Genomic DNA, 9,907 nt, shown 5'->3' on the forward strand with positions numbered 1-9,907 from the left:
CCACATCTTCTTTATCCATTCATCTGTTCATTGCAGCTCTATTTACAATAGGCAGGACATGGAAGCAACCTAAGTGTCCATCAACAGATGAATGGATAAAGAAGATGTGGCACATATATACAATGGAATATTACTCAGCCATAAAAAGAAATGAAACTGAGTTATTTGTAATGAGGTGGATAGACCTGGAGTCTGTCATACAGAGTGAAGTAAGTCAGAAGGAGAAAAACAAATACCGTATGCTAACACATATACATGGAATCTAAGAAAAAAAAAATGTCATGAAGAGTCCAGGGGTAGGATGGGAATAAAAACACAGACCTACTAGAGCATGGACTTGAGGATATGGGAAGGGGAAAGGGTAAGCTGTGACGAAGTGAGAGAGTGGCATGGACATATATACACTACCAAATGTAGGGTGGATAGCTAGTGGGAAGCAGCCACATGGCACAGGGATATCAGCTAGGTGGTTTGTGACCACCTAGAGGGGTGGGATAGGGAGGGTGGTAGGGAGGGAGACGCAAGAGGGAAGAGATGTGGGAACATAGGTATATGTATAACTGATTCACTTTGTTGTGAAACTGTAAAACAGTTATACTCCAATAAAGATGTTAATAAATAAATAAATAAATAAAGGGAATCTAGAGTTAGCACAAGGACAGAAGCTCTGTCTCACCACCCATATCAGGACTTAGCAATAACCCAATGTCCCTTTGATCCTGGTTCTTCAGAAAACCCAGGAGCACAGGGTCACACATCTATCAGCTAAATTCCAACAGTTATCCTAATGTGATCTTTAACAACAACAAAAAGAAAATAACATACATTGCTTTTTTAAACTTTAAGCTATTGACATTTAGCAATATGGAGAGTTACAGAGTGCTATAGCTATGATGTTACACTTATGGAGAGCTGCTTCAGTAACATCTGTTATTTAGAAATCTATCTGGGAGAACTGATTAGAAACATGAGACAATTTTCTTTGATGCCAAACCTAGTTATATCTCCACATCTTTAGTAAAATTATTTTTTAATGAAATGGAATAAGGTTAAACAGATTGCCTGTGTTATGCCTTCCTTTCTTAACAACAAATTCATTCTTTTCCTTGGAATACAAAAATATGGACCCCACATGTACTTACTTTTTAAACCATTTCAAAAAGAATAAAACTAAGCAAAAACTGATCTCTTCTGATAAATCTGACAGCTTTTCTGAAAGAGAAATATCCTTTCTCCATATATGATCCAGATATTCAATTGTAATACGAAAGTGAATATGACATGACTCAGAGCTTGGTTACTAAGATGTCAGGCAATCCTGGGCTAAAAGTCTGACACTATCACTTTTTTAAGCTCACTAGTGCATCTTTAAAATGACAATGATATAATTAACTCATAAATTTGTTGTGACGATTAAATAGGATAATGCCTTAGTTGAGCAATTAGCATAGAGTGATCACTCACTATTATCTGCTATTAGTTGTAGCAGGGGTAATAAGACAGCTAAAATATTTTCATTATAAAATAGTCCTCACAGGTTATGGCTCTAGTTAGCAAAAGATTATGATTTCCCCAAAAAGCTCAGCACGAAAGGATTCCAGATTCATCCTCTTAGAAGCCTGAAACTTGTGTAGCTCACCCCACACTCATCCCCAGGTGTGCATTTTCAATGTAAGGCTGTACTTTGCTCTTTCATTGTTCAATAACCATTGTTCTTAATAAAGAAAAAATTAAACAAAAACAAAACAAAATGCCAGTTTAGAGAATGCTAGCTACATTTTATTGTAAAGAAAGTATTCCAGAGCAATATACAGGGCATTTCTAGCTACCAAAACAAAGCGTGACAGAAGGCATGGGTTACACCAAAGACACATCCAGTGCTTACAAATTAGGTCAGCAGGAGGGAGTGTCTACACTGTCCTGGGCATGGGACTAGGCTTTGCATATCTGTCACTCACTTTAATCACAGAGGAAGGTTCTGGTGTCCTTTTAACAAATAATAGAGATAACAAGACTCAGAGGGGTCAAGACTATAGAGGACAAAGGTCACACAATGGCAGGGCAAGCATCCTAACATGTCTTTCCCTGACTCCAGAGACCAAGCCCTTTCCTCTACACGAAACTGCCAGTAAATTGTCTGAAAATGGTAAAGGGGTATTTTCTTTAGATGGAAGAACTTTCCATCTAAAACTTGGAAAATTTTCACAGCAAAAGAAGATATATGGTATATTTCCCATTGCAATGTTAACATTCATTACACTTTCTGAGAAATGGGAAAAGAAACAACGTTTAAGTCATGATTACTAGGGTCTCTTATTAAAATGGGAAATATTAAGTTTATTATTTCCCCGAACTATAAAGGGTGTGTTTACTTTAAATGAAGTAAATGTGCCAGTTTTGTAAGTCAAAAGTTATCAAATATTGACAGTTGTAGACAACTCAATAAAAAATAGATTGAGAATCACTTTTATCCCTGTTAATTTGACAGCATTTAAAAAATTTTTCAAAATAAATTACTTACTAGATTCATCACTTATCAATACTTGCCATGTGATATACTTGAAAATGTGATTGTATTCCTTTAGCAAATAAAAAATAGAATAAGATTTCTCATAGTTAAAGTTTAATTAAAACATTTACCTTTTTTCCTAAAGTATGTTGTCTTTTTTATACATACATGTCTCTGCACATGCTGGCTAAGAATTTAAGGGAAATTAAACACAAGTAAAATGATATTTAGGGAAAAGAATCAGGAATGTTCAACAAGGACTTGTTAGTAGTTATGACACCCAGCAGGGCCCTGTGGGGCTCCTGGGCACAAAGCCTTTCTATGTCCCCCATTTCTTTGATTACAGGAAATAGCCTTCATTCAGCCTCCATGACCTTCCCTGAGTTCCAATGGGCAGATTCAAGCAGTTGTTAATTAGGGAAGGGTGGGGATGCGAGACAAAGGAAAAACAGTCAAGAGAAACAATAGTGCAGCCTTGGGGCAGGGTCCTGCTTCCCCATCAATGGATACACACAACAATTTGAGCTGTTTTACAGATACTGAAACTCCCTAATTTTATTCGTGTTTATTTTCAATTAAAAAAGTGTAGAGTAAATCTGCCTAAATTTAATGTATCTCATATTTGTGAAAATCTCAAAACAGTAACATGCTCTGTGGTACTTTATCCCATGAATTGATCATGTCTTCTGGAAGCAGAAAATGTTTAATTATCCTCAAACTTGATCACTCCTTTCTGCTAGATAGAACACTGTGCTCAGAGCTGGATAAGGAATTAGACATGTAAACAATCTATTTGCATCAGCTCTTCTTAATCTGATGTGTAATTTAATTCTCTTACAGTCTCTCTCTTAAAATACTGTTGACTTTCTCAAGGGGCTGGTAACGGCAGGAGAAAAGTCCCTGCGCCCAACAAGTAAACCAGTGTTAAGAGTTGCTGGTATTCCAGTAGTTCTCCAAACCCTTTGAGCTCTTGAAAAATCATTCTATCAAGGGCCTGAGTTACCTTTCTCTATTGATTCTTTAACTTAGATACTGATTTTCAAACGTAGCAAGGCAGAAACTAGGTGAATTCAGTCATAGCTTCAGGATATCCAGATATTTAATTTTGAAAATGACAATATTTAGATATATAACTATAAATATCTAAAGAGTCTAGAAACAAACAAAAAAAACCCACAGACCTTCTTTTTAACTTTTTTTTTTTTAAATTTGGGGCACAACTGAGTTTTAGAATCAATCTGCATCATTTTACAGTAAGTCCCCTACATATGAACCTTAAAGTTGCTAACTTTCAAAGAAGCTAACATGGGTTCCATCAACATCAGGCATGAGTGAAATTGCAGCTTGCCCTCCGTCTCCTGTTGCTGATGATCCTTCATCTCTACCATCTCCCACCTCCTCTCCCTCCTCCAGTCAGTAACTCTTCTTGCCTTTCCACTTGAGGCCAGCCCCATGTATGCCAGCTATTGTACTGTACCACTGTACCTATCAAAGTACTGTATGATTAAAAATGTTGTCTTTATTTTTTGTATTTGTTTGTTTTTTATGTATTATTTCTGTGAAAAGTATTATAAACCTATTACAGTACAGTACTATATAGCCACTTGTGTTAGTTGGGTACCTAGGCTAACTTCGTTGGACTTATGAATGCACTCTCAGAATGGAACTCGTTCATATGTACGGGACTAACTGTACTTTGCTCGTTACTTACACTCAAGTGGAAAAAATTAATTCTTGGGAATTAAAATATATTTCTTAGATTTATATTCATAAAAAGCTGAAACTAATTTGTTCATCCTAGCAACTTTTCATCCCTGATCTCTACAAATAGCAGACCATGCAGTCCCTTCATGTTTCTTGGAAGCCTCTACTCAGGTACCTCAGAAAATTACAAAAGCACATCCTACAGGGGCCATTTATAGAAACTCATAGTGACAAGTTAAGTTTGAGCCAGCAACTTAATGATGCTATTGAGATACAAAATATGGGGGAAACATTCCTCAACTCAGGACAGAGTAAGATGTGCCTGGTGCTTATCTGAAGGGTTTATTATAAAAACTGCTAGAAGGTCCTTCTTAAAATAAAAATTAATATCATGATATTAATATGAGACCTCCATTCATCTTTAATGACAGTCATGATACCCACAGTATCAACAGAGAGAGTTTTAACTGGGTAGGGCTCATATAATTGTAAATGTAGGCATCTAATTTGAATCATAATTTGATAAAATAAAAAATGATATTCAAAATCTCTCAGGATTAATTCAGTTAGAACTTGTTATAACTCTAAGAAGGTGAATATAAATAATCCATAAATTTCTGTTCTACAAAATGCAGAGGTTATTTCTTAAATTTGATATGGATGAATTAAAACATGATAATGAACTAAATGAAGAACTCATGCTAATAAAAAGCAAACAAAAAATATTTTGCAAAGGATGATAATCCATCAATTGTCCTTATAAATGATCTCTACCTCAAATCTTTATCATAATATGTAATCATTCATTCATTTGGGCAGTCAAAATTAATTTATCGAGTATCATCTCTGAACTCTAAGCACTGGGAATAGAGATGTATATACATATTCCAGGAGCCCACAGGCCATAAGGGTGATAGACATGCAAGCCACTCTTTATGATATTTCATGCTAAGTAGCTTAGTTATACTATGCATGGGGTGTTGTCATACCACAGAGGTTGATCACTATACTCAGTCTGAAAGAGGAATGTTCTAAGAGTTTTTACTAAAACTGAGCCAGGTCAGAAAAATAAGAATAAGATCTAGAGTGGAAGGAAAACATTCTTTTAATAGAGAGCAGGATACATATTATACTTGTTCAAATTTTATATCTTCTAATAGACAACTGAGGTCAGAAATTTTGTCATTTTAATTTTTATGTCTATGATTTTACAAAACTCTTGCATGCAGTTGATGTTAAATTAAGATTATTAAATGAATTAAATGTTAAAAAAATAAATTCAGGGGCTTCCCTGGTGGCGCAGTGGTTGCGCGTCCGCCTGCCGATGCAGGGGAACCGGGTTCGCGTCCCGGTCTGGGAAGATCCCACATGCCACGGAGCGGCTGGGCCCGTGAGCCATGGCCGCTGGGCCTGCGCGTCCGGAGCCTGTGCTCCGCAACGGGAGAGGCCACAGCAGAGGGAGGCCCGCATACCACACACACACAAAAAATAATAAAATAAATAAATAAATAAATTCATCTGATTAGTCACTGAATATACACATGCAAAAACTGTATATACTTAAAAAGACACACTCTGAATGCAAGTAAATTATCAAATAAAATCAGAAGAGATTGAAGACAGAAAAAAAATAAAGCAATGAAGTATGCTAAATAAAACTGACTTACTAGAAGTGATGTTGATATATGCCACTAATAGAAGTCTGAAGGAGCACTAAAGACATTTGAGTTGAAAAAAAAGGAGAGGGAAAGAGAAGTAAAATCACAATATAGGACTAAGTTGTAGGGACTATATACTGCATTCCTGCTATTGATGAGGAATCTGCAATAGCATGATATCAATGATGAAAATTTTGAATACAGAAAGTGACGGTGAGTCTCAGAGGCAAGATAGACCATTGTAATTAACATATAAAAGATTAACTGGAAAGTTGAAAACACATGATGAGTTACCCTCCCAGAAAGCAGAAACATAAGGAATTCATCTGCCTGCAGCTTGGGATAAATGTTGTAATAGAAAGAAACAACAGAGAAAACATAATTAATTCCTCACTTCCCATTTCATTTCTGACTATTCTGTCCAGAATAATAATCATAAAGCTATAAAGGAGATAACAAGTGATATTTGGTAGAGCTTAAAACACAAGAAAAATAGAGGGCCTTAAGAAAAAGACACATGGATTTAAATACTTGGACTTGGGCACATTACATTCCCACAGGATTATTATAATGTAGAGATAAGATGCCCGAACTGATGGCAGTGAACTAAGAGGACAATAGGGAATGGAAGAGCTGAAGGAAGACTGGAGATGAAAAAAACAATCCCGATGAAAACAAAGTATAGCCTCCAAAATACAAACGTAGAGATTTCCATTATTCTCAAGGAGAATTCTGTAATTAATAAATTAAAATATTTTTCTCTTTAGAAAGGGTTCAGTTATGGAGGGAAGCCAACATGGTTTTATCTGGATGTGGTCATGGAAAACTAATTTAATTTATTTTTTCATTACTTCACCCATTCACTTCTGCAATGTCTATTGAAGGCTCTCCATGTGCTGGCAAGAGTAAAGATTTGGAGTTCTCAAAAAAGAAAACTTGATTCGTGTGAAGTACCATATTTGGGTTTAAGCAATCAGCTATAAGCATGCAGTTTTTTACTAGTGGAAGTGGAAAAAAAAATTTAGACAATGTATATTGTACCAAAAGGGCCACTGATACACGCTGTTACATTGAAAAAGACTCTTTATATTAAAGATACTTGAAGTGGCTGCTGGAAATGTAGCCTAAAGAATAGAAAGAAGTCTTCAGAGGGAACATAACAACTCTTCAAATAGGTAGACGGTTATCAAGTAAAAAAGAGAGTAAAAGCAGAATCTAGGAACCAACAGGCAAAAAGTTTATTTCATTCATTTAGAATTAAGAAAAATACATAATCCTTCATTAAACAATCCACGCAGAATCTAGAGATTACTTATTGATGATTGGTTGGTGACAGAATGTTATTCTTAAACCTAGAATTATAATATTCTGTTAAAGTTTAATAGTCCCTTATTAATCTTGTGTTTAAAAAGTTTTTTGGAGAGAACACTGACAATTAGTAGAATAACAAAGTTCTTTATAGAAAATAATTCAGATTTATATAATCTTGAAAAAACATAATCAAGAGATCAATAATTATCTATGATTTTCAAAATGGTTTCTTCTGAGAACAAAGACTGGTCATTGATATTTCCTCTATGACAATGGGTTCAAACAATATGAAGAGTATTCTGCTAGAACAGACTAATAGACTTCTATTAATTTTTAAGTGCTGGACAGGCTAAGGAGAGAGGTTGTGAAACTTTCATAACAGGGAATCTTTTATGATAGTATAGCATATCCTTTGGATGTGTTAGAGATTCATCTTGCCATCCATGTTTCAGACATGGATTTCCAGTATCTAATATGGTATCTCCATGGGTTCCTCTTCCATTCCTATGGTCTGAAAATTTCCTCGTGTGTTCTAATAGTTTCTGTCTCCTACTGCTTTTGGAATAGCTTCTCCATTGGTAAGTAGTATTTTGCACAATTTAATTTTATGATGGTAATTGGTGTTCTATTGGTTCTTCTCTGTTAAAGTCACTAACTTTTATCCTTTTTATATTAGTTATGCTAAATTATTTCAATAAATTAGATATCTATATATTCATTTTAATACACATCCTATGCTTTTATGAACAATGTTCTCAAAAATATGAGATCTTTCCTTATTATCAAGTATCATTAAAAACACAACTGAAAACATTTCTCTCTCTTTTTAACACTCTCTTTACTGAATCAAGCTGAAATCATTTAGACATATGATTTTCTTTTGAAAATTGTAAAATAAATTTTGCAATTTCTAATTCTATTAAATGCACTATTTACTAAAACATTTTTTCCTGGTTTATCTTCATGAAATAGAAACATGTTTAATCCAACTGGATTTATTTGGCTTACCAAATAAATGTATAAAACAGTTCAGGGATGATATGGCAGCTTTAAAATGCAGGCTTTCATCTTCCTACTCAAATATCTTTAACTACAAGAAGCAAAAACCCAAACCAGCTGATTTTATCTTCCTTTAAAGTGATTTCTTGAGCTCTAACTAACAATTCCTGCTTACATGCCAATGTCAAAAATGTAGCACAGGCCACCCGCATTGCACGAAAAGTTGGGAGATCAGGAAACTTATCCAGACACACAGCTGCCCCCCTCTGAATGGGTCCATATTATTAAGAAATAAGAAAATGGAGCCACGGAAGAGAGTGCAGCAACAGGGTGCAGAGGGCAAAGTGGAGAGATTCCCGCACAGAGGATCAGTGCCAACCAGCATTCACCAGCCCGAGAGGCTTGTCTGCTCGCCCGCCGGAACGGGCGGGGGCTGGGAGGTGAGGCTCGGGCTTCGGAGGTGGGATCCCAGGGAGAGGACTGGGGTTGGCGGCGTGAACACAGACTGAAGGGGCTAGTGCACCACGGCTGGCCGGGAGGGAGTCCGGGAGAAGTCTGAAGCAGCTGAAGAGGCAAGAGACTTTTTCTTCCCTCTTTGCTTCCTGGGGCGCGACGACAGGGGATTAAGCACGCCGCTTAAAGGAGCTCCAGAGACGGGCGCGGAGCTGCCGAAGAGACAAGAGACTTTTTCTTGCCTCTTTGTTTCCTGGTGAGAGAGGAGAGGGGATTAAGCGCGCCGAGTAAAGGAGCTCCAGAAACAGGCGCGAGCCGCGGCTATCAGCGCGGACACCAGAGATGGGCATGAGACTAAGGCTGCTGCTGCCACAACCAAGAAGGCTGTGTGCAAGCACAGGTCACTCTCCACACCACCCCTCCCGGGAGCCTGTGCAGCCCTCCACTGCCAGGGTCCTGGGATCCAGGAACAACTTCCCCAGGAGAACGCACAGCGCTCCTCAGGCTGGTGCAACGTCACGATGGCCTCTGCCGCCGCAGGCTCGCCCCACATCCGTACTCCTCCCTCGCCCCGGCCTGAGCAGGAGCCCACTTATCAGCTGCTCCTTTAACCCTGTCCTGTCTGAGCGAACAGCAGGTGCCCTCAGGTGACCTACATGCAGAGGCGGGGCCCAGTCCAAAGCTGAACCCTGGGAGCTGTGCTAACAAAGAGGAGAGGGGAAGGTCTCTCCCAGCAGCCTCAGAAGCAGCGGATTAAAGCTCCACAATCAGCTTGAAGTGCCCTGCATCTGTGGAATACGTGAATAGTCAGCGAATCATCCCAAGTTGAGGAGGTGGACTTTGGGAGCAAGATATATTATTATTTTCCCCTTTTTCGCTTTTTGTGAGTATGTACGCCTGTGCTGCTGTGTGAGATTTTATCTGTATAGCTTTGCATTCACCATTTGTCCTAGGGTTCTGAACGAACCGTTTTTTGCTTTCTTTTTTTTTTAATTTTTAAAAATTTTTCTTCTTATTATTTTTTATTTAATAACTTTATTTTATCCTACTTTATTTTATCTTCTTTCTTTCTTTCTTCCTCTCCCTTCCTTTCTTCCTTCCTTTCTTCCTCCCTTCCTTCCTCTCTTCCTTCCTCCCTTTCTCCCTCTCTCCCTTCTTTCCTTTCTTCTTTCCTTCTTTTCTTCCTTTCTTCCTTCCTTTCTTCCTTCCTTCCTTCCGTTCTTCCTTCCTTTCTTTCTTTCCTTTCTATTTTTTCTCCCTTTTATTCTGAGCC

Source organism: Physeter macrocephalus, chromosome 8 (genome assembly GCF_002837175.3).
Source record: "Physeter macrocephalus isolate SW-GA chromosome 8, ASM283717v5, whole genome shotgun sequence".
Taxonomy (NCBI): Eukaryota; Metazoa; Chordata; class Mammalia; order Artiodactyla; family Physeteridae; genus Physeter; species Physeter macrocephalus.